The sequence below is a fragment of the Triturus cristatus genome, chromosome 12 (genome assembly GCF_964204655.1).
Source record: "Triturus cristatus chromosome 12, aTriCri1.1, whole genome shotgun sequence".
Classification (NCBI taxonomy): Eukaryota; Metazoa; Chordata; class Amphibia; order Caudata; family Salamandridae; genus Triturus; species Triturus cristatus.
This window is the reverse complement of record NC_140595.1, coordinates 253,350,276-253,373,731: the sequence shown is the minus strand read 5'-3', so window position 1 is coordinate 253,373,731 and position 23,456 is coordinate 253,350,276.

Genomic DNA, 23,456 nt, shown 5'->3' with positions numbered 1-23,456 from the left:
TACTGGTTAAGGTCTTAACTCTTAGTCTGGCCTAATGGTTAAGGTCTTAACTCTTACTCTGGCCTAATAGCTAAGGTCTTAGACTCTTACTCTGGCCTAATAGCTAAGGTCTTAACTCTTACTCTGGCCTAATAGCTAAGGTCTTAGACTCGTACTCTGGCCTAATGGTTAAGGTCTTAACTTTTACTCTGGCCTACTGGTTAAGGTCTTAACACTTACTCTGGCCTACTGGTTAAGGTCTTAACTCTTACTCTGGCCTAATAGCTAAGGTCTTAGGCTCAAACTCTGGCCTAATGGTTAAGGTCTTAACTCTTACTCTGGCCTACTGGTTAAGGTCTTAACTTTTACTCTGGCCTGCTGGTTAAGGTCTTAACACTTACTCTGAACTAATAGCTAAGGTCTTAGACTCGTACTCTGGCTTAATGGTTAAGGTCTTAACTCTTACTCTGGCCTAATAGCTAAGGTCTTAGACTCGTACTCTGGCCTAATGGATAAGGTCTTAACACTTACTGTGGCCTAATAGCTAAGGTCTTAACTCTTACTCTGGCCTAATAGCTAAGGTCTTAGACTAGTACTATGGCCTACAGATTCTGGCCTTCTGGTTTAAGTCTTAACTCTTACTCTGGCCTAATAGCTAAGGTCTTAGACTCGTACTATGGCCTAATGGTTAAGGTCTTAACTCTTACTCTGGCCTAATAGCTAAGGTCTTAACTTTTAGTCTGGCCTAATAGCTAAGGTCTTAGACTCGTACTCTGGCCTAATGGTTAAGGTCTTAACTCTTACTCTGGCCTAATAGCTAAGGTCTTAGACTCGTACTCTGGCCTACTGGTTAAGGTCTTGACTCTTACTCTGGTCTAATAGCTAAGGTCTTAACCCTTACTCTGGCCTAATAGCTAAGGTCTTAGACTCGTACTATGGCCCACTGGTTAAGGTCTTAACTCTTACTCTGGCCTAATAGCTAAGGTCTTAGACTCGTGCTCTGGCCTAATGATTAAGGTTTTAACTCTTACTCTGCCCTACTGGTTAAGGTCTTAACTCTTACTCTGGCCTAATAGCTAAGGTCTTAGACTCGTACTCTGACCTAATGGTTAAGGTCTTAACTCTTACTCTGGCCTAATAGCTAAGGTCTTAGAATCGTACTCTGGCCTAAAGGTTAAGGTCTCAACTCTTACTCTGTCCTAATAGCTAAGGTCTTAATTCTTACTCTGGCCTAATAGCTAAGGTCTTAGATTCGTACTCTGGCCTAATGGTTAAGATCTTAACTCTTACTCTGGCCTAATAGCTAAGGTCTTAACTCTTACTCTGGCCTAATAGCTAAGGTCTTTGACTCGTACTCTGGCCTAATGGTTAAGGTCTTAACTCTTACTCTGGCCTAATAGCTAAGGTCTTAGACTCATACTCTGGCCTAATAGCTAAGGTCTTAGACTCGTACTCTGGCCTAATGGTTAAGGTCTTAACTCTTACTCTGGCCTACAGGTAAAGGTCTTAACTCTGACTCTGGCCTACTGGTTAAGGTCTTAACTCTTACTCTGGCCTAATAGCTAAGGTCTTAACTCTTACTCTGGCCTAATAGCTAAGGTCTTTGACTCGTACTCTGCCTAATGGTTAAGGTCTTAACTCTTACTCTGGCCTACAGGTAAAGGTCTTAACTCTTGCTCTGGCCTTCTGGTTAAGGTCTTAACTCTTACTCTGGCCTAATAGCTAAGGTCTTAGACTCGTACTCCAGCCTACTGGTTAAGGTCTTAACTCTTACTCTGGCCTAATAGCTAAGGTCTTAACTCTTACTCTGGCCTAATAGCTAAGGTCTTAGACTCGTACTATGGCCTAATGGTTAAGGTCTTAACTCTTACTCTGGCCTAATAGCTAAGGTCTTAACTTTTACTTTGGCCTAATAGATAAGGTCTTAGACTCGTACTCTGGCCTAATGTTTAAGATCTTAACTCTTACTCTGTCCTACTGGTTAAGGTCTTAACACTTACTCTGAACTAATAGCTAAGGTCTTAGACTCGTACTCTGGCTTAATGGTTAAGGTCTTAACTCTTACTCTGGCCTAATAGCTATGGTCTTAACTTTTAGTCTGGCCTAATAGCTAAGGTCTTAGACTCGTACTCTGGCCTAATGGTTAAGGTCTTAACTCTTACTCTGGCCTAATAGCTAAGGTCTTAGACTCGTACTCTGGCCTACTGGTTAAGGTCTTAACTCTTACTCTGGTCTAATAGCTAAGGTCTTAACCCTTACTCTGGCCTAATAGCTAAGGTCTTAGACTCGTACTATGGCCTAATGGTTAAGGTCTTAACTCTTACTCTGGCCTAATATAAGGTCTTAACTCTTAATCTGGCCTAATAGCTAAGGTCTTAGACTTGTACTCTGGCCTAATGGTTAAGGTCTTAACTCTTACTCTGGCCTAATAGCTAAGGTCTTAGACTCGTGCTCTGGCCTAATGATTAAGGTTTTAACTCTTACTCTGCCCTACTGGTTAAGGTCTTAACTCTTTCTTTGGCTTAATAGCTAAGGTCTTAGACTCGTACTCTGGCCTAATGGTTAAGGTCTTAACTCTTACTCTGGCCTAATAGCTAAGGTCTTAGAATCATACTCTGGCCTAAAGGTTAAGGTCTTAACTCTTACTCTGGCCTAATAGCTAAGGTCTTAATTCTTACTCTGGCCTAATAGCTAAGGTCTTAGATTCGTACTCTGGCCTAATGGTTAAGGTCTTAACTCTTACTCTGGCCTAATAGCTAAGGTCTTTGACTCGTACTCTGGCCTAATGCTTAAGGTCTTAACTCTTACTCTGGCCTAATAGCTAAGGTCTTAGACTCATACTCTGTCCTAATAGCTAAGGTCTTAGACTCGTACTCTGGCCTAATGGTTAAGGTCTTAACACTTACTGTGGCCTAATAGCTAATGTCTTACCTCTTACTCTGGCCTAATAGCTAAGGTCTTAATTCTTACTCTGGCCTAATAGCTAAGGTCTTAACTCTTACTCTGGCCTAATAGCTAAGGTCTTTGACTTGTACTCTGGCCTAATGGTTAAGGTCTTAACTCTTACTCTGGCCTAATAGCTAAGGTCTTAGACTCATACTCTGGCCTAATAGCTAAGGTCTTAGACTCATACTCTGGCCTAATAGCTAAGGTCTTAGACTCGTACTCTGGCCTAATGGTTAAGGTCTTAACTCTTACTCTGGCCTACTGGTTAAGGTCTTAACTCTTACTCTGGCCTAATAGGTAAGGTCTTAGACTCGTACTCTGGCCTAATGGTTAAGGTCTTAACTCTTACTCTGGCCTACTGGTTAAGGTCTTAACTCTTACTCTGGCCTACTGGTTAAGGTCTTAACACTTACTCTGAACTAATAGCTAAGGTCTTAGACTCGTACTCTGGCTTAATGGTTAAGGTCTTAACTCTTACTCTGGCCTAATAGCTAAGGTCTTAGACTCGTACTCTGGCCTAATGGTTAAGGTCTTAACACTTACTGTGGCCTAATAGCTAAGGTCTTAACTCTTACTCTGGCCTAATAGCTAAGGCCTTAGACGCGTACTCTGGCCTAATGGTTAAGGTCTTAACTCTTACTCTGGCCTAATAGCTACGGTCTTAGACTCGTACTCTGGCATAATAGTTAAGGTCTTAGACTTGTACTCTGGCCTACTGGTTAAGGTCTTAACTCTTATTCTGGCCTAATAGCTAAAGTCTTAGACTTGTACTATGGCCTAATGGTTAAGGTCTAAACTCTTACTCTGTCCTACTGGTTAAGGTCTTAACTCTTACTCTGGCCTAATAGCTAAGGTCTTAGACTCATACTCTGGCCTAATGGTTAAGGTCTTACCTCTTACTCTGGCCTACTGGTTAAGGTCTTAACTCTTACTCTGGCCTACTGGTTAAGGTCTTAACTCTTACTCTGGCCTAATAGCTAAGGTCTTAGACTCGTACTCTGGCTTAATGGTTAAGGTCTTAACTCTTACTCTGGCCTACTGGTTAAGGTCTTTACTCTTACTCTGGCCTGCTGGTTATTTCTTAACTCTTACTCTGGCCTAATAGCTAAGGTCTTAGACTCGTACTCTGGCCTAATGGTTAAGGTCTTAACTCTTACTCTGGCCTAATAGCTAAGGTCTTAACTCTTACTCTGGCCTAATAGCTAAGGTCTTAGACTCGTACTATGGCCAAATGGTTAAGGTCTTAACTCTTACTCTGGCCTAATAGCTAAGGTCTTAACTTTTACTCTGGCCTAATAGCTAAGGTCTTAGACTCGTACTCTGGCCTAATGGTTAAAGTCTTAACTCTTACTCTGGCCTAATAGCTAAGGTCTTAGACTCGTACTATGGCCTACTGGTTAAGGTCTTAACTCTTAGTCTGGCCTAATGGTTAAGGTCTTAACTCTTACTCTGGGCTAATAGCTAAGGTCTTAGACTAGTACTATGGCCTACAGGTTAAGGTCTTAACTCTTACTCTGGACTACTGGTTAAAGTCTTAACTCTCACTCTGGCCTAATAGCTAAGGTCTTAGACTCTGACTATGGCCTACTGGTTAAGGTCTTAACTTTTACTCTGGCCTAATAGCTAAGGTCTTAGACTCGTACTCTGGCCTAATGGTTAAGGTCTTAACTCTTACTCTGGCCTAATAGCTAAGGTCTTATTCTCGTGCTCTGGCCTAATGATTAAGGTTTTAACTCTTACTCTGCCCTACTGGTTAAGGTCTTACCTCTTAGTCTGGCCTAATAGCTAAGGTCTTAACTCTTACTCTGGCCTAATAGCTAAGGCCTTAGACTCGTACTCTGGCCTAATGGTTAAGGTCTTAACTCTTACTCTGGCCTAATAGCTACGGTCTTAGACTCGTACTCTGGCATAATAGCTAAGGTCTTAGACTCGTACACTGGCCTACTGGTTAAGGTCTTAACTCTTACTCTGGCCTAATAGCTAAGGTCTTAACTCTTACTCTGGCCTAATAGCTAAAGTCTTAGACTTGTACTATGGCCTAATGGTTAAGGTCTTAACTCTTACTCTGTCCTACAGGTTAAGGTCTTAACTCTTACTCTGGCCTAATAGCTAAGGTCTTAGACTCATACTCTGGCCTAATGGTTAAGGTCTTATCTCTTACTCTGGCCTACTGGTTAAGGTCTTAACTCTTACTCTGGCCTACTGGTTAAGGTCTTAACTCTTACTCTGGCCTAATAGCTAAGGTCTTAGACTCGTACTCTGGCTTAATGGTTAAGGTCTTAACTCTTACTCTGGCCTACTGGTTAAGGTCTTTACTCTTACTCTGGCCTGCTGGTTAATGTCTTAACTCTTACTCTGGCCTAATAGCTAAGGTCTTAGACTAGTACTATCGCCTACAGGTTAAGGTCTTAACTCTAACTCTGGACTACTGGTTAAAGTCTTAACTCTTACTCTGGCCTAATAGCTAAGGTCTTAGACTCGTACTATGGCCAAATGGTTAAGGTCTTAACTCTTACTCTGGCCTAATATCTAATGTCTTAACTTTTACTCTGGCCTAATGGTTAAGGTCTTAACTCTTACTCTGGCCTACTGGTTAAGGTCTTAACTCTTACTCTGGCCTAATAGGTAAGGTCTTAGACTCGTACTCTGGCCTAATGGTTAAGGTCTTAACTCTTACTCTGGCCTACTGGTTAAGGTCTTAACTCTTACTCTGGCCTACTGGTTAAGGTCTTAACACTTACTCTGAACTAATAGCTAAGGTCTTAGACTCGTACTCTGGCTTAATGGTTAAGGTCTTAACTCTTACTCTGGCCTAATAGCTAAGGTCTTAGACTCGTACTCTGGCCTAATGGTTAAGGTCTTAACACTTACTGTGGCCTAATAGCTAAGGTCTTAACTCTTACTCTGGCCTAATAGCTAAGGCCTTAGACGCGTACTCTGGCCTAATGGTTAAGGTCTTAACTCTTACTCTGGCCTAATAGCTACGGTCTTAGACTCGTACTCTGGCATAATAGTTAAGGTCTTAGACTCGTACTCTGGCCTACTGGTTAAGGTCTTAACTCTTATTCTGGCCTAATAGCTAAAGTCTTAGACTTGTACTATGGCCTAATGGTTAAGGTCTAAACTCTTACTCTGTCCTACTGGTTAAGGTCTTAACTCTTACTCTGGCCTAATAGCTAAGGTCTTAGACTCATACTCTGGCCTAATGGTTAAGGTCTTACCTCTTACTCTGGCCTACTGGTTAAGGTCTTAACTCTTACTCTGGCCTACTGGTTAAGGTCTTAACTCTTACTCTGGCCTAATAGCTAAGGTCTTAGACTCGTACTCTGGCTTAATGGTTAAGGTCTTAACTCTTACTCTGGCCTACTGGTTAAGGTCTTTACTCTTACTCTGGCCTGCTGGTTATTTCTTAACTCTTACTCTGGCCTAATAGCTAAGGTCTTAGACTCGTACTCTGGCCTAATGGTTAAGGTCTTAACTCTTACTCTGGCCTAATAGCTAAGGTCTTAACTCTTACTCTGGCCTAATAGCTAAGGTCTTAGACTCGTACTATGGCCAAATGGTTAAGGTCTTAACTCTTACTCTGGCCTAATAGCTAAGGTCTTAACTTTTACTCTGGCCTAATAGCTAAGGTCTTAGACTCGTACTCTGGCCTAATGGTTAAAGTCTTAACTCTTACTCTGGCCTAATAGCTAAGGTCTTAGACTCGTACTATGGCCTACTGGTTAAGGTCTTAACTCTTAGTCTGGCCTAATGGTTAAGGTCTTAACTCTTACTCTGGGCTAATAGCTAAGGTCTTAGACTAGTACTATGGCCTACAGGTTAAGGTCTTAACTCTTACTCTGGACTACTGGTTAAAGTCTTAACTCTCACTCTGGCCTAATAGCTAAGGTCTTAGACTCTGACTATGGCCTACTGGTTAAGGTCTTAACTTTTACTCTGGCCTAATAGCTAAGGTCTTAGACTCGTACTCTGGCCTAATGGTTAAGGTCTTAACTCTTACTCTGGCCTAATAGCTAAGGTCTTATTCTCGTGCTCTGGCCTAATGATTAAGGTTTTAACTCTTACTCTGCCCTACTGGTTAAGGTCTTACCTCTTAGTCTGCCCTAATAGCTAAGGTCTTAACTCTTACTCTGGCCTAATAGCTAAGGCCTTAGACTCGTACTCCGGCCTAATGGTTAAGGTCTTAACTCTTACTCTGGCCTAATAGCTACGGTCTTAGACTCGTACTCTGGCATAATAGCTAAGGTCTTAGACTCGTACACTGGCCTACTGGTTAAGGTCTTAACTCTTACTCTGGCCTAATAGCTAAGGTCTTAACTCTTACTCTGGCCTAATAGCTAAAGTCTTAGACTTGTACTATGGCCTAATGGTTAAGGTCTTAACTCTTACTCTGTCCTACTGGTTAAGGTCTTAACTCTTACTCTGGCCTAATAGCTAAGGTCTTAGACTCATACTCTGGCCTAATGGTTAAGGTCTTATCTCTTACTCTGGCCTACTGGTTAAGGTCTTAACTCTTACTCTGGCCTACTGGTTAAGGTCTTAACTCTTACTCTGGCCTAATAGCTAAGGTCTTAGACTCGTACTCTGGCTTAATGGTTAAGGTCTTAACTCTTACTCTGGCCTACTGGTTAAGGTCTTTACTCTTACTCTGGCCTGCTGGTTAATGTCTTAACTCTTACTCTGGCCTAATAGCTAAGGTCTTAGACTAGTACTATCGCCTACAGGTTAAGGTCTTAACTCTAACTCTGGACTACTGGTTAAAGTCTTAACTCTTACTCTGGCCTAATAGCTAAGGTCTTAGACTCGTACTATGGCCAAATGGTTAAGGTCTTAACTCTTACTCTGGCCTAATATCTAATGTCTTAACTTTTACTCTGGCCTAATGGTTAAGGTCTTAACTCTTACTCTGGCCTACTGGTTAAGGTCTTAACTCTTACTCTGGCCTAATAGGTAAGGTCTTAGACTCGTACTCTGGCCTAATGGTTAAGGTCTTAACTCTTACTCTGGCCTACTGGTTAAGGTCTTAACTCTTACTCTGGCCTACTGGTTAAGGTCTTAACACTTACTCTGAACTAATAGCTAAGGTCTTAGACTCGTACTCTGGCTTAATGGTTAAGGTCTTAACTCTTACTCTGGCCTAATAGCTAAGGTCTTAGACTCGTACTCTGGCCTAATGGTTAAGGTCGTAACACTTACTGTGGCCTAATAGCTAAGGTCTTAACTCTTACTCTGGCCTAATAGCTAAGGCCTTAGACGCGTACTCTGGCCTAATGGTTAAGGTCTTAACTCTTACTCTGGCCTAATAGCTACGGTCTTAGACTCGTACTCTGGCATAATAGTTAAGGTCTTAGACTCGTACTCTGGCCTACTGGTTAAGGTCTTAACTCTTATTCTGGCCTAATAGCTAAAGTCTTAGACTTGTACTATGGCCTAATGGTTAAGGTCTAAACTCTTACTCTGTCCTACTGGTTAAGGTCTTAACTCTTACTCTGGCCTAATAGCTAAGGTCTTAGACTCATACTCTGGCCTAATGGTTAAGGTCTTACCTCTTACTCTGGCCTACTGGTTAAGGTCTTAACTCTTACTCTGGCCTACTGGTTAAGGTCTTAACTCTTACTCTGGCCTAATAGCTAAGGTCTTAGACTCGTACTCTGGCTTAATGGTTAAGGTCTTAACTCTTACTCTGGCCTACTGGTTAAGGTCTTTACTCTTACTCTGGCCTGCTGGTTATTTCTTAACTCTTACTCTGGCCTAATAGCTAAGGTCTTAGACTCGTACTCTGGCCTAATGGTTAAGGTCTTAACTCTTACTCTGGCCTAATAGCTAAGGTCTTAACTCTTACTCTGGCCTAATAGCTAAGGTCTTAGACTCGTACTATGGCCAAATGGTTAAGGTCTTAACTCTTACTCTGGCCTAATAGCTAAGGTCTTAACTTTTACTCTGGCCTAATAGCTAAGGTCTTAGACTCGTACTCTGGCCTAATGGTTAAAGTCTTAACTCTTACTCTGGCCTAATAGCTAAGGTCTTAGACTCGTACTATGGCCTACTGGTTAAGGTCTTAACTCTTAGTCTGGCCTAATGGTTAAGGTCTTAACTCTTACTCTGGGCTAATAGCTAAGGTCTTAGACTAGTACTATGGCCTACAGGTTAAGGTCTTAACTCTTACTCTGGACTACTGGTTAAAGTCTTAACTCTCACTCTGGCCTAATAGCTAAGGTCTTAGACTCTGACTATGGCCTACTGGTTAAGGTCTTAACTTTTACTCTGGCCTAATAGCTAAGGTCTTAGACTCGTACTCTGGCCTAATGGTTAAGGTCTTAACTCTTACTCTGGCCTAATAGCTAAGGTCTTATTCTCGTGCTCTGGCCTAATGATTAAGGTTTTAACTCTTACTCTGCCCTACTGGTTAAGGTCTTACCTCTTAGTCTGGCCTAATAGCTAAGGTCCTAACTCTTACTCTGGCCTAATAGCTAAGGCCTTAGACTCGTACTCTGGCCTAATGGTTAAGGTCTTAACTCTTACTCTGGCCTAATAGCTACGGTCTTAGACTCGTACTCTGGCATAATAGCTAAGGTCTTAGACTCGTACACTGGCCTACTGGTTAAGGTCTTAACTCTTACTCTGGCCTAATAGCTAAGGTCTTAACTCTTACTCTGGCCTAATAGCTAAAGTCTTAGACTTGTACTATGGCCTAATGGTTAAGGTCTTAACTCTTACTCTGTCCTACTGGTTAAGGTCTTAACTCTTACTCTGGCCTAATAGCTAAGGTCTTAGACTCATACTCTGGCCTAATGGTTAAGGTCTTATCTCTTACTCTGGCCTACTGGTTAAGGTCTTAACTCTTACTCTGGCCTACTGGTTAAGGTCTTAACTCTTACTCTGGCCTAATAGCTAAGGTCTTAGACTCGTACTCTGGCTTAATGGTTAAGGTCTTAACTCTTACTCTGGCCTACTGGTTAAGGTCTTTACTCTTACTCTGGCCTGCTGGTTAATGTCTTAACTCTTACTCTGGCCTAATAGCTAAGGTCTTAGACTAGTACTATCGCCTACAGGTTAAGGTCTTAACTCTAACTCTGGACTACTGGTTAAAGTCTTAACTCTTACTCTGGCCTAATAGCTAAGGTCTTAGACTCGTACTATGGCCAAATGGTTAAGGTCTTAACTCTTACTCTGGCCTAATATCTAATGTCTTAACTTTTACTCTGGCCTAATGGTTAAAGTCTTAACTCTTACTCTGGCCTAATAGCTAAGGTCTTAGACTCGTACTATGGCCTACTGGTTAAGGTCCTAACTCTTAGTCTGGCCTAATGGTTAAGGTCTTAACTCTTACTCTGGGCTAATAGCTAAGGTCTTAGACTCTTACTCTGACCTAATAGCTAAGGTCTTAACTCTTACTCTGGCCTAATAGCTAAGGTCTTAGACTCCTACTCTGGCTTAATGGTTAAGGTCTTAACTCTTACTCTGGCCTACTGGTTAAGGTCTTAACTCTTACTCTGGCCTGCTGGTTAAGGTCTTAACTCTTACTCTGGCCTAATAGCTAATGTCTTAGACTAGTACTATGGCCTACAGGTTAAGGTCTTAACTCTTACTCTGGACTACTGGTTAAAGTCTTAACTCTCACTCTGGCCTAATAGCTAAGGTCTTAGACTCGTACTATGGCCTAATGGTTAAGGTCTTAACTTTTACTCTGGCCTAATAGCTAAGGTCTTAGACTCGTACTCTGGCCTAATGGTTAAGGTCTTAACTCTTACTCTGGCCTAATAGCTAAGGTCTTAGACTCGTGCTCTGGCCCAATGATTAAGGTTTTAACTCTTACTCTGCCCTACTGGTTAAGGTCTTAACTCTTACTCTGGCCTACTGGTTAAGGTCTTAACTTTTACTCTGGTCTAATAGCTAACGTCTTAGACTCGTACTCTGGCCTAATGGTTAAGGTCTTAACTCTTACTCTGGCCTAATAGCTAAGGTCTTAGACTCGTACTCTGGCCTAACGGTTAAGGTCTTAGCTCTTACTCTGGCCTACTGGTTAAGGTCTTAACTTTTACTCTGGCCTAATAGCTAAGGTCTTAACTCTTACTCTGGCCTAATAGCTAAGGTCTTAACTCTTACTCTGACCTACTGTTTAAGGTCTTAACTCTTACTCTGGCCTACTGTTTAAGGTCTTAACTCTTACTCTGGCCTAATTGCAAAGGTCTTAACTCTTACTCTGGCCTAATAGCTAAGGTCTTAACTCTTAGTCTGGCCTAATAGCTAAGGTCTTAACTCTTAGTCTGGCCTAATAGCTAAGGTCTTAGACTCGTACTATGGCCTACAGGTTAAGGTCTTAACTGTTACTCTGGCCTAATAGCTAAGGTCTTAGACTCATACGCTGGCCTACTGGTTAAGGTCTTAACTCTTACTCTGGCCTAATGGTTAAGGTCTTAACTCTTACTCTGGCCTAATATCTAACGTCTTAGACTCGTACTCTGGCCTAATGGTTAAGGTCTTAACACTTACTGTGGCCTAATAGCTAAGGTCTTAGAATCGTACTCTGGCATAAAGGTTAAGGTCTTACCTCTTACTCTGACCTAATAGCTAAGGTCTTAATTCTTACTCTGGCCTAATAGCTAAGGTCTTAGAATCATACTCTGGCATGAAGGTTAAGGTCTTACCTCTTACTCTGACCTAATAGCTAAGGTCTTAATTCTTACTCTGGCCTAATAGCTAAGGTCTTAGACTCGTACTCTGGCCTAATGGTTAAGGTCTTAACTCTTACTCTGGCCTAATAGCTAAGGTCTTAACTCTTACTCTGGCCTAATAGCTAAGGTCTTAGACTCGTACTCTGGCCTAATGGTTAAGGTCTTAACTCTTACTCTGGCCTACAGGTAAAGGTCTTAACTCTTACTCTGGCCTAATAGCTAAGGTCTTAGACTCATACTATGGCCTAATGGTTAAGGTCTTAACTCTTACTCTGGCCTAATAGCTAAGGTCTTAACTTTTACTTTGGCCTAATAGCTAAGGTCTTAGACTCTTACTCTGGCCTAATGGTTAAGGTCTTAACTCTTACTCTGGCCTAATAGCTAAGGTCTTAGACTCATACTATGGCCTAATGGTTAAGGTCTTAACTCTTACTCTGGCCTAATAGCTAAGGTCTTAACTTTTACTTTGGCCTAATAGCTAAGGTCTTAGACTCTTACTCTGGCCTAATGGTTAAGGTCTTAACTTTTATTCTGGCCTAATAGCTAAGGTCTTAGACTCGTACTCTGGCCTAATGATTAAGGTCTTAACTCTTACTCTGGCCTAATAGCTAAGGTCCTAGACTCGTACTCTGGCCTACTGATTAAGGTCTTAACTCTTACTCTGGTCTAATAGCTAAGGTCTTAACCCTTACTCTGGCCTAATAGCTAAGGTCTTAGACTCGTACTATGGCCTAATGGTTAAGGTCTTAACTCTTACTCTGGCCTAATAGCTAAGGTCTTAACTCTTACTCTGGCCTAATAGCTAAGGTCTTAGACTTGTACTCTGGCCTAATGGTTAAGGTCTTAACTCTTACTCTGACCTAATAGCTAAGGTCTTAGACTCGTGCTCTGGCCTAATGATTAAGGTTTTAACTCTTACTCTGCCCTACTGGTTAAGGTCTTAACTCTTTCTCTGGCCTAATAGCTAAGGTCTTAGACTCGTACTCTGGCCTAATGGTTAAGGTCTTAACTCTTACTCTGGCCTAATAGCTAAGGTCTTAGAATCATACTCTGGCCTAAAGGTTAAGGTCTTAACTCTTACTCTGGCCTAATAGCTAAGGTCTTAATTCTTACTCTGGCCTAATAGCTAAGGTCTTAGACTCGTACTCTGGCCTAATGGTTAAGGTCTTAACTCTTACTCTGGCCTAATAGCTAAGGTCTTAACTCTTACTCTGGCCTAATAGCTAAGGTCTTTGACTCGTACTCTGGCCTAATGGTTAAGGTCTTAACTCTTACTCTGGCCTAATAGCTAAGGTCTTAGACTCATACTCTGGCCTAATAGCTAAGGTCTTAGACTCGTACTCTGGCCTAATGGTTAAGGTCTTAATTCTTACTCTGGCCTACTGGTTAAGGTCTTAACTCTTACTCTGGCCTAATAGGTAAGGTCTTAGACTCGTACTCCGGCCTACTGGTTAAGGTCTTAACTCTAACTCTGGCCTAATAGCTAAGGTCTTAACTCTTAGTCTGGCCTAATAGCTATGGTCTTAGACTCGTACTCTGGCCTAATGGTTAAGGTCTTAACTCTTACTCTGGCCTACTGGTTAAGGTCTTAACTCTTACTCTGGCCTACTGGTTAAGGTCTTAACACTTACTCTGAACTAATAGCTAAGGTCTTAGACTCGTACTCTGGCTTAATGGTTAAGGTCTTAACTCTTACTCTGGCCTAATAGCTAAGGTCTTAGACTCGTACTCTGGCCTAATGGTTAAGGTCTTAACACTTACTGTGGCCTAATAGCTAAGGTCTTAACTCTTACTCTGGCCTGATAGCTAAGGCCTTAGACGCGTACTCTGGCCTAATGGTTAAGGTCTTAACTCTTACTCTGGCCTAATAGCTACGGTCTTAGACTCGTACTCTGGCATAATAGTTAAGGTCTTAGACTCGTACTCTGGCCTACTGGTTAAGGTCTTAACTCTTACTCTGGCCTAATAGCTAAAGTCTTAGACTTGTACTATGGCCTAATGGTTAAGGTCTAAACTCTTACTCTGTCCTACTGGTTAAGGTCTTAACTCTTACTCTGGGCTAATAGCTAAGGTCTTAGACTAGTACTATGGCCTACAGGTTAAGGTCTTAACTCTTACTCTGGACTACTGGTTAAAGTCTTAACTCTCACTCTGGCCTAATAGCTAAGGTCTTAGACTCTGACTATGGCCTACTGGTTAAGGTCTTAACTTTTACTCTGGCCTAATAGCTAAGGTCTTAGACTCGTACTCTGGCCTAATGGTTAAGGTCTTAACTCTTACTCTGGCCTAATAGCTAAGGTCTTAGACTCGTGCTCTGGCCTAATGATTAAGGTTTTAACTCTTACTCTGCCCTACTGGTTAAGGTCTTACCTCTTAGTCTGGCCTAATAGCTAAGGTCTTAACTCTTACTCTGGCCTAATAGCTAAGGCCTTAGACTCGTACTCTGGCCTAATGGTTAAGGTCTTAACTCTTACTCTGGCCTAATAGCTACGGTCTTAGACTCGTACTCTGGCATAATAGCTAAGGTCTTAGACTCGTACTCTGGCCTACTGGTTAAGGTCTTAACTCTTACTCTGGCCTAATAGCTAAGGTCTTAACTCTTACTCTGGCCTAATAGCTAATGTCTTAGACTAGTACTATGGCCTACAGGTTAAGGTCTTAACTCTTACTCTGGACTACTGGTTAAAGTCTTAACTCTCACTCTGGCCTAATAGCTAAGGTCTTAGACTCGTACTATGGCCTAATGGTTAAGGTCTTAACTTTTACTCTGGCCTAATAGCTAAGGTCTTAGACTCGTACTCTGGCCTAATGGTTAAGGTCTTAACTCTTACTCTGGCCTAATAGCTAAGGTCTTAGACTCGTACTCTGGCTTAATGGTTAAGGTCTTAACTCTTACTCTGGCCTACTGGTTAAGGTCTTTACTCTTACTCTGGCCTGCTGGTTAATGTCTTAACTCTTACTCTGGCCTAATAGCTAAGGTCTTAGACTAGTACTATCGCCTACAGGTTAAGGTCTTAACTCTAACTCTGGACTACTGGTTAAAGTCTTAACTCTTACTCTGGCCTAATAGCTAAGGTCTTAGACTCGTACTATGGCCAAATGGTTAAGGTCTTAACTCTTACTCTGGCCTAATATCTAATTTCTTAACTTTTACTCTGGCCTAATGGTTAAAGTCTTAACTCTTACTCTGGCCTAATAGCTAAGGTCTTAGACTCGTACTATGGCCTACTGGTTAAGGTCCTAACTCTTAGTCTGGCCTAATGGTTAAGGTCTTAACTCTTACTCTGGGCTAATAGCTAAGGTCTTAGACTTGTACTCTGGCCTAATGGTTAAGGTCTTAACTCTTACTCTGGCCTAATAGCTAAGGTCTTAGACTCGTGCTCTGGCCTAATGATTAAGGTTTTAACTCTTACTCTGCCCTACTGGTTAAGGTCTTAACTCTTTCTTTGGCTTAATAGCTAAGGTCTTAGACTCGTACTCTGGCCTAATGGTTAAGGTCTTAACTCTTACTCTGGCCTAATAGCTAAGGTCTTAGAATCATACTCTGGCCTAAAGGTTAAGGTCTTAACTCTTACTCTGGCCTAATAGCTAAGGTCTTAATTCTTACTCTGGCCTAATAGCTAAGGTCTTAGATTCGTACTCTGGCCTAATGGTTAAGGTCTTAACTCTTACTCTGGCCTAATAGCTAAGGTCTTTGACTCGTACTCTGGCCTAATGGTTAAGGTCTTAACTCTTACTCTGGCCTAATAGCTAAGGTCTTAGACTCATACTCTGTCCTAATAGCTAAGGTCTTAGACTCGTACTCTGGCCTAATGGTTAAGGTCTTAACACTTACTGTGGCCTAATAGCTAATGTCTTAACTCTTACTCTGGCCTAATAGCTAAGGTCTTAATTCTTACTCTGGCCTAATAGCTAAGGTCTTAACTCTTACTCTGGCCTAATAGCTAAGGTCTTTGACTTGTACTCTGGCCTAATGGTTAAGGTCTTAACTCTTACTCTGGCCTAATAGCTAAGGTCTTAGACTCATACTCTGGCCTAATAGCTAAGGTCTTAGACTCATACTCTGGCCTAATAGCTAAGGTCTTAGACTCATACTCTGGCCTAATAGCTAAGGTCTTAGACTCGTACTCTGGCCTAATGGTTACGGTCTTAACTCTTACTCTGGCCTACTGGTTAAGGTCTTAACTCTTACTCTGGCCTAATAGGTAAGGTCTTAGACTCGTACTCTGGCCTAATGGTTAAGGTCTTAACTCTTACTCTGGCCTACTGGTTAAGGTCTTAACTCTTACTCTGGCCTACTGGTTAAGGTCTTAACACTTACTCTGAACTAATAGCTAAGGTCTTAGACTCGTACTCTGGCTTAATGGTTAAGGTCTTAACTCTTACTCTGGCCTAATAGCTAAGGTCTTAGACTCGTACTCTGGCCTAATGGTTAAGGTCTTAACTCTTACTCTGGCCTAATAGCTAAGGTCTTAGACTCGTACTCTGGCCTACTGGTTAAGGTCTTAACTCTTATTCTGGCCTAATAGCTAAAGTCTTAGACTTGTACTATGGCCTAATGGTTAAGGTCTAAACTCTTACTCTGTCCTACTGGTTAAGGTCTTAACTCTTACTCTGGCCTAATAGCTAAGGTCTTAGACTCATACTCTGGCCTAATGGTTAAGGTCTTACCTCTTACTCTGGCCTACTGGTTAAGGTCTTAACTCTTACTCTGGCCTACTGGTTAAGGTCTTAACTCTTACTCTGGCCTAATAGCTAAGGTCTTAGACTCGTACTCTGGCTTAATGGTTAAGGTCTTAACTCTTACTCTGGCCTACTGGTTAAGGTCTTTACTCTTACTCTGGCCTGCTGGTTATTTCTTAACTCTTACTCTGGCCTAATAGCTAAGGTCTTAGACTCGTACTCTGGCCTAATGGTTAAGGTCTTAACTCTTACTCTGGCCTAATAGCTAAGGTCTTAACTCTTACTCTGGCCTAATAGCTAAGGTCTTAGACTCGTACTATGGCCAAATGGTTAAGGTCTTAACTCTTACTCTGGCCTAATAGCTAAGGTCTTAACTTTTACTCTGGCCTAATAGCTAAGGTCTTAGACTCGTACTCTGGCCTAATGGTTAAAGTCTTAACTCTTACTCTGGCCTAATAGCTAAGGTCTTAGACTCGTACTATGGCCTACTGGTTAAGGTCTTAACTCTTAGTCTGGCCTAATGGTTAAGGTCTTAACTCTTACTCTGGGCTAATAGCTAAGGTCTTAGACTAGTACTATGGCCTACAGGTTAAGGTCTTAACTCTTACTCTGGACTACTGGTTAAAGTCTTAACTCTCACTCTGGCCTAATAGCTAAGGTCTTAGACTCTGACTATGGCCTACTGGTTAAGGTCTTAACTTTTACTCTGGCCTAATAGCTAAGGTCTTAGACTCGTACTCTGGCCTAATGGTTAAGGTCTTAACTCTTACTCTGGCCTAATAGCTAAGGTCTTAGACTCGTGCTCTGGCCTAATGATTAAGGTTTTAACTCTTACTCTGCCCTACTGGTTAAGGTCTTACCTCTTAGTCTGGCCTAATAGCTAAGGTCTTAACTCTTACTCTGGCCTAATAGCTAAGGCCTTAGACTCGTACTCTGGCCTAATGGTTAAGGTCTTAACTCTTACTCTGGCCTAATAGCTACGGTCTTAGACTCGTACTCTGGCATAATAGCTAAGGTCTTAGACTCGTACTCTGGCCTACTGGTTAAGGTCTTAACTCTTACTCTGGCCTAATAGCTAAGGTCTTAACTCTTACTCTGGCCTAATAGCTAAAGTCTTAGACTTGTACTATGGCCTAATGGTTAAGGTCTTAACTCTTACTCTGTCCTACTGGTTAAGGTCTTAACTCTTACTCTGGCCTAATAGCTAAGGTCTTAGACTCATACTCTGGCCTAATGGTTAAGGTCTTATCTCTTACTCTGGCCTACTGGTTAAGGTCTTAACTCTTACTCTGGCCTACTGGTTAAGGTCTTAACTCTTACTCTGGCCTAATAGCTAAGGTCTTAGACTCGTACTCTGGCTTAATGGTTAAGGTCTTAACTCTTACTCTGGCCTACTGGTTAAGGTCTTTACTCTTACTCTGGCCTGCTGGTTAATGTCTTAACTCTTACTCTGGCCTAATAGCTAAGGTCTTAGACTAGTACTATCGCCTACAGGTTAAGGTCTTAACTCTATCTCTGGACTACTGGTTAAAGTCTTAACTCTTACTCTGGCCTAATAGCTAAGGTCTTAGACTCGTACTATGGCCAAATGGTTAAGGTCTTAACTCTTACTCTGGCCTAATATATAATGTCTTAACTTTTACTCTGGCCTAATGGTTAAAGTCTTAACTCTTACTCTGGCCTAATAGCTAAGGTCTTAGACTCGTACTATGGCCTACTGGTTAAGGTCCTAACTCTTAGTCTGGCCTAATGGTTAAGGTCTTAACTCTTACTCTGGGCTAATAGCTAAGGTCTTAGACTCTTACTCTGACCTAATAGCTAATGTCTTAACTCTTACTCTGGCCTAATAGCTAAGGTCTTAGACTCCTACTCTGGCTTAATGGTTAAGGTCTTAACTCTTACTCTGGCCTACTGGTTAAGGTCTTAACTCTTACTCTGGCCTGCTGGTTAAGGTCTTAACTCTTACTCTGGCCTAATAGCTAATGTCTTAGACTAGTACTATGGCCTACAGGTTAAGGTCTTAACTCTTACTCTGGACTACTGGTTAAAGTCTTAACTCTCACTCTGGCCTAATAGCTAAGGTCTTAGACTCGTACTATGGCCTAATGGTTAAGGTCTTAACTTTTACTCTGGCCTAATAGCTAAGGTCTTAGACTCGTACTCTGGCCTAATGGTTAAGGTCTTAACTCTTACTCTGGCCTAATAGCTAAGGTCTTAGACTCGTGCTCTGGTCCAATGATTAAGGTTTTAACTCTTACTCTGCCCTACTGGTTAAGGTCTTAACTCTTACTCTGGCCTACTGGTTAAGGTCTTAACTTTTACTCTGGTCTAATAGCTAACGTCTTAGACTCGTACTCTGGCCTAATGGTTAAGGTCTTAACTCTTACTCTGGCCTAATAGCTAAGGTCTTAGACTCGTACTCTGGCCTAACGGTTAAGGTCTTAGCTCTTACTCTGGCCTACTGGTTAAGGTCTTAACTTTTACTCTGGCCTAATAGCTAAGGTCTTAACTCTTACTCTGGCCTAATAGCTAAGGTCTTAACTCTTACTCTGACCTACTGTTTAAGGTCTTAACTCTTACTCTGGCCTACTGTTTAAGGTCTTAACTCTTACTCTGGCCTAATTGCAAAGGTCTTAACTCTTACTCTGGCCTAATAGCTAAGGTCTTAACTCTTAGTCTGGCCTAATAGCTAAGGTCTTAACTCTTAGTCTGGCCTAATAGCTAAGGTCTTAGACTCGTACTATGGCCTACAGGTTAAGGTCTTAACTGTTACTCTGGCCTAATAGCTAAGGTCTTAGACTCATACGCTGGCCTACTGGTTAAGGTCTTAACTCTTACTCTGGCCTAATGGTTAAGGTCTTAACTCTTACTCTGGCCTAATATCTAACGTCTTAGACTCGTACTCTGGCCTAATGGTTAAGGTCTTAACACTTACTGTGGCCTAATAGCTAAGGTCTTAGAATCGTACTCTGGCATAAAGGTTAAGGTCTTACCTCTTACTCTGACCTAATAGCTAAGGTCTTAATTCTTACTCTGGCCTAATAGCTAAGGTCTTAGAATCGTACTCTGGCATAAAGGTTAAGGTCTTACCTCTTACTCTGACCTAATAGCTAAGGTCTTAATTCTTACTCTGGCCTAATAGCTAAGGTCTTAGACTCGTACTCTGGCCTAATGGTTAAGGTCTTAACTCTTACTCTGGCCTAATAGCTAAGGTCTCAACTCTTACTCTGGCCTAATAGCTAAGGTCTTAGACTCGTACTCTGGCCTAATGGTTAAGGTCTTAACTCTTACTCTGGCCTACAGGTAAAGGTCTTAACTCTTACTCTGGCCTAATAGCTAAGGTCTTAGACTCATACTATGGCCTAATGGTTAAGGTCTTAACTCTTACTCTGGCCTAATAGCTAAGGTCTTAACTTTTACTTTGGCCTAATAGCTAAGGTCTTAGACTCTTACTCTGGCCTAATGGTTAAGGTCTTAACTCTTACTCTGGCCTAATAGCTAAGGTCTTAGACTCATACTATGGCCTAATGGTTAAGGTCTTAACTCTTACTCTGGCCTAATAGCTAAGGTCTTAGACTCGTACTCTGGCCTAATGGTTAAGGTCTTAACACTTACTGTGGCCTAATAGCTAAGGTCTTAACTCTTACTCTGGCCTGATAGCTAAGGCCTTAGACGCGTACTCTGGCCTAATGGTTAAGGTCTTAACTCTTACTCTGGCCTAATAGCTACGGTCTTAGACTCGTACTCTGGCATAATAGTTAAGGTCTTAGACTCGTACTCTGGCCTACTGGTTAAGGTCTTAACTCTTACTCTGGCCTAATAGCTAAAGTCTTAGACTTGTACTATGGCCTAATGGTTAAGGTCTAAACTCTTACTCTGTCCTACTGGTTAAGGTCTTAACTCTTACTCTGGGCTAATAGCTAAGGTCTTAGACTAGTACTATGGCCTACAGGTTAAGGTCTTAACTCTTACTCTGGACTACTGGTTAAAGTCTTAACTCTCACTCTGGCCTAATAGCTAAGGTCTTAGACTCTGACTATGGCCTACTGGTTAAGGTCTTAACTTTTACTCTGGCCTAATAGCTAAGGTCTTAGACTCGTACTCTGGCCTAATGGTTAAGGTCTTAACTCTTACTCTGGCCTAATAGCTAAGGTCTTAGACTCGTGCTCTGGCCTAATGATTAAGGTTTTAACTCTTACTCTGCCCTACTGGTTAAGGTCTTACCTCTTAGTCTGGCCTAATAGCTAAGGTCTTAACTCTTACTCTGGCCTAATAGCTAAGGCCTTAGACTCGTACTCTGGCCTAATGGTTAAGGTCTTAACTCTTACTCTGGCCTAATAGCTATGGTCTTAGACTCGTACTCTGGCATAATAGCTAAGGTCTTAGACTCGTACTCTGGCCTACTGGTTAAGGTCTTAACTCTTACTCTGGCCTAATAGCTAAGGTCTTAACTCTTACTCTGGCCTAATAGCTAATGTCTTAGACTAGTACTATGGCCTACAGGTTAAGGTCTTAACTCTTACTCTGGACTACTGGTTAAAGTCTTAACTCTCACTCTGGCCTAATAGCTAAGGTCTTAGACTCGTACTATGGCCTAATGGTTAAGGTCTTAACTTTTACTCTGGCCTAATAGCTAAGGTCTTAGACTCGTACTCTGGCCTAATGGTTAAGGTCTTAACTCTTACTCTGGCCTAATAGCTAAGGTCTTAGACTCGTACTCTGGCTTAATGGTTAAGGTCTTAACTCTTACTCTGGCCTACTGGTTAAGGTCTTTACTCTTACTCTGGCCTGCTGGTTAATGTCTTAACTCTTACTCTGGCCTAATAGCTAAGGTCTTAGACTAGTACTATCGCCTACAGGTTAAGGTCTTAACTCTAACTCTGGACTACTGGTTAAAGTCTTAACTCTTACTCTGGCCTAATAGCTAAGGTCTTAGACTCGTACTATGGCCAAATGGTTAAGGTCTTAACTCTTACTCTGGCCTAATATCTAATTTCTTAACTTTTACTCTGGCCTAATGGTTAAAGTCTTAACTCTTACTCTGGCCTAATAGCTAAGGTCTTAGACTCGTACTATGGCCTACTGGTTAAGGTCCTAACTCTTAGTCTGGCCTAATGGTTAAGGTCTTAACTCTTACTCTGGGCTAATAGCTAAGGTCTTAGACTTGTACTCTGGCCTAATGGTTAAGGTCTTAACTCTTACTCTGGCCTAATAGCTAAGGTCTTAGACTCGTGCTCTGGCCTAATGATTAAGGTTTTAACTCTTACTCTGCCCTACTGGTTAAGGTCTTAACTCTTTCTTTGGCTTAATAGCTAAGGTCTTAGACTCGTACTCTGGCCTAATGGTTAAGGTCTTAACTCTTACTCTGGCCTAATAGCTAAGGTCTTAGAATCATACTCTGGCCTAAAGGTTAAGGTCTTAACTCTTACTCTGGCCTAATAGCTAAGGTCTTAATTCTTACTCTGGCCTAATAGCTAAGGTCTTAGATTCGTACTCTGGCCTAATGGTTAAGGTCTTAACTCTTACTCTGGCCTAATAGCTAAGGTCTTTGACTCGTACTCTGGCCTAATGGTTAAGGTCTTAACTCTTACTCTGGCCTAATAGCTAAGGTCTTAGACTCATACTCTGTCCTAATAGCTAAGGTCTTAGACTCGTACTCTGGCCTAATGGTTAAGGTCTTAACACTTACTGTGGCCTAATAGCTAATGTCTTAACTCTTACTCTGGCCTAATAGCTAAGGTCTTAATTCTTACTCTGGCCTAATAGCTAAGGTCTTAACTCTTACTCTGGCCTAATAGCTAAGTTCTTTGACTTGTACTCTGGCCTAATGGTTAAGGTCTTAACTCTTACTCTGGCCTACTGGTTAAGGTCTTAACACTTACTCTGAACTAATAGCTAAGGTCTTAGACTCGTACTCTGGCTTAATGGTTAAGGTCTTAACTCTTACTCTGGCCTAATAGCTAAGGTCTTAGACTCGTACTCTGGCCTAATGGTTAAGGTCTTAACACTTACTGTGGCCTAATAGCTAAGGTCTTAACTCTTACTCTGGCCTGATAGCTAAGGCCTTAGACGCGTACTCTGGCCTAATGGTTAAGGTCTTAACTCTTACTCTGGCCTAATAGCTACGGTCTTAGACTCGTACTCTGGCATAATAGTTAAGGTCTTAGACTCGTACTCTGGCCTACTGGTTAAGGTCTTAACTCTTACTCTGGCCTAATAGCTAAAGTCTTAGACTTGTACTATGGCCTAATGGTTAAGGTCTAAACTCTTACTCTGTCCTACTGGTTAAGGTCTTAACTCTTACTCTGGGCTAATAGCTAAGGTCTTAGACTAGTACTATGGCCTACAGGTTAAGGTCTTAACTCTTACTCTGGACTACTGGTTAAAGTCTTAACTCTCACTCTGGCCTAATAGCTAAGGTCTTAGACTCTGACTATGGCCTACTGGTTAAGGTCTTAACTTTTACTCTGGCCTAATAGCTAAGGTCTTAGACTCGTACTCTGGCCTAATGGTTAAGGTCTTAACTCTTACTCTGGCCTAATAGCTAAGGTCTTAGACTCGTGCTCTGGCCTAATGATTAAGGTTTTAACTCTTACTCTGCCCTACTGGTTAAGGTCTTACCTCTTAGTCTGGCCTAATAGCTAAGGTCTTAACTCTTACTCTGGCCTAATAGCTAAGGCCTTAGACTCGTACTCTGGCCTAATGGTTAAGGTCTTAACTCTTACTCTGGCCTAATAGCTACGGTCTTAGACTCGTACTCTGGCATAATAGCTAAGGTCTTAGACTCGTACTCTGGCCTACTGGTTAAGGTCTTAACTCTTACTCTGGCCTAATAGCTAAGGTCTTAACTCTTACTCTGGCCTAATAGCTAATGTCTTAGACTAGTACTATGGCCTACAGGTTAAGGTCTTAACTCTTACTCTGGACTACTGGTTAAAGTCTTAACTCTCACTCTGGCCTAATAGCTAAGGTCTTAGACTCGTACTATGGCCTAATGGTTAAGGTCTTAACTTTTACTCTGGCCTAATAGCTAAGGTCTTAGACTCGTACTCTGGCCTAATGGTTAAGGTCTTAACTCTTACTCTGGCCTAATAGCTAAGGTCTTAGACTCGTACTCTGGCTTAATGGTTAAGGTCTTAACTCTTACTCTGGCCTACTGGTTAAGGTCTT